Here is a 2,627-nt window from a genome sequence, read left to right on the forward strand (position 1 = left end):
CACCCGTCAAACCGAAATGACTCTGTTTTTAGTTATCCTTTCTGGTTTTGTAGGTTTTAAAGTGAACGTGACGGAAATGACTGTATTTTAATTTGAAATGGGTAATCTAATAAACAAAAAAACTATTTCTAAGAATTTACGTTTTTCTTATAGTGTACATTTAAAAAAGTGTATCTCATTATCTTAAAAAAAAAATTTGTTTGGACTTTTCTCAACATTTGGGGATTTTTCAAAGAACTTAGATTTTCTTTTCATAATTTTTGACTTTTCTCAGATTTTGTATTTCGACCTCAGAATTTTCACTTCTTCTCAAAACTCAAAATAAATACTTTTAATCCGATCTCCATTGTTTTAGATGTGACCAGTGTAGTAATACATACAATTGCATTTATTTTTTTAATAGATTTGTATTATTTATACCATAGTATGCCGTTATCAAAATAAATCAAGATCAGAGAATTAGGAGAGGAGAAAAAGGTTCATAACTGTGAGATAAAAAGGTACGAGATATTTTCTAATGCTGCTAAATTGTGTGTGTGTGTGTGTGTGTGTGTGTGTGTGTGTGTGTGTGTGTGTGTGTGTGTGTGTGTGTGTGTGTGTGTGTGTGTGTGTGTGTGTGTGTGTGTGTGTGTTGACCTGCAGCAGAGGGTCACTGGTTCTGACGGAAACGCAGCGCCTCCACTAACGACCCTCACACACACTCACTGATCTCTGAGCGGAGATAAGACACACACACTTTTTCCACTGCTCCCGAAATAACTCGCATCACATTCACAGACATGCCGAGTCTGTTCGAGATAATCTCTATAGTTCATTCAGATAAAACGGGCACTACGTTTAATTGCTGTAAATTGTAGTAAATTCTAGAATTTCTTTTTTTATTTCATACATTTAAAAGTTTCCTTATTTAATATATTGTTATTTTGAATGCATTTGTTTTTATTATATTGCATATTTTTACTTTAAATTCTTATGTTTTTATAAATATCTTCATTTTATCTTTTAATTGCATATTCTAAATCTAACTTCCTATTTTTACTTTAAATACACATTTTATTTTATTGTATTCTTAACTGTCACAAACCCAATCCCCCAGGATAAATAAAGCTTTCTGATTATGATATATTAAATATCTTTATATTCGTTTAGTTCTGAATTTTAACTTTGTATTAAAGTCTTTTTTCATTGTTTCTGGGTTCTTTTAAAAGAAGTAGTGCGTGGGTTTTCCCCCGGAGGACGTTGAAGTGTCGTGGTGCGTTCAGGGTCTCTGCTCGACTGAACGACTTCACAGGAAAAACAAACGTGAGCGGAATCAGAAACGACGCCGCGTCCCGTTTCCTCCGAGCTGAGATGAGGGTATTTTTAGAAAAGTTCCCACGGATAACAGACGCCTTAAAAACTCAGAGGACCTCAAATCTGTGCGTTGTTATGGGATACGTTAAAAGGGAAGATTAAACTTAAATCAGATTTTATTTAAACCTTTTTTGAGATTATTGTGTATTTTTTCGCATGTATTAAATTCTTCCGACATTTCAACTGGAAGCACGATATAAATAATGTACAAACTAAAATGTCAAAAACAACAGGTGTTTTGTATCATACTAAGAACAAATACTCAGAACTCTTTAGAACAGTCTATTTCTCCAAAATATGGAGAAACACGTACTCAACAAATCTACAAAAATAATAACATCCCAAAGAAAAGAGTTACGAATAGTCTGTGGTGTTGGTAGATATGAACAACTCTCACATTTAAAAAGCTCAATCTATTAAAATGTGTGGAAATAGAAAAGTAATATATATATAATGCACAACATTTTCCATAACAAAATGCCTAATAACATTTGTGTGTGTGTGTGTGTGTGTGTGTGTTCTAGCATTACTATCCTTGTGGGGACCTACATCTGTTTACATAGTCACGTGTGGGGACTCGCCTCCCTTATGGGGACAAAATGGAGGTCCCCATAAGGGGGATCATTAATTTTAGGGTGAAGACTTGGTTAAGTTTAGGGTTAGGGTAAGGTTAAGGGTAAGGGTAAGGTTAAGGGTAAGGTTAAGGGTTAGGGTTAGGCATGTGTTGGTTATGGTTAAGGTTAGGGTAAGTCTCCAGGAAATGCATGTAAGTCAATGTAATGTCCCCTGAAGTGATGTATACATGGTATATGTGTGTGTGTGTGTGTGTGTGTGTGTGTGTGTGTGTGTGTGTGTGTGTGTGTGTGTGTGTGTGTGTGTGTGTGTGTGGTGTGTGTGTGTGTGTGTGTGTGTGTGTGTGTGTGTGTGTGTGTGTGTGTGTGTGTGTGTGTGTGTGTGTGTGTGTGTGTGTGTGTGTGTGTGTGTGTGTGTGTGTGTGTGTGTGTGTGTGTGTATTTGTGTACTTATACACTTGAACATATATTATGTGTATTGTGTGTATGTGTGAACATATGAATGTAAAAAAAGTCACTTGGAAATGTTTGTATGCATATATTGTTATTATCATTATTAATTTGCCAAGTACAGGTGTACATAATGTATATATTTATATATAGTATTTTCCTTTCTAAAATGGTAGTTGAAACTGCTTTTGACATGTGCAGAAAATGACCCTATATCTAGTTTTTCTTATATATTTAAATACGCTTTTATTT

The sequence above is a fragment of the Pseudochaenichthys georgianus genome, unplaced genomic scaffold (assembly GCF_902827115.2).
Source record: "Pseudochaenichthys georgianus unplaced genomic scaffold, fPseGeo1.2 scaffold_360_arrow_ctg1, whole genome shotgun sequence".
Taxonomy (NCBI): domain Eukaryota; kingdom Metazoa; phylum Chordata; class Actinopteri; order Perciformes; family Channichthyidae; genus Pseudochaenichthys; species Pseudochaenichthys georgianus.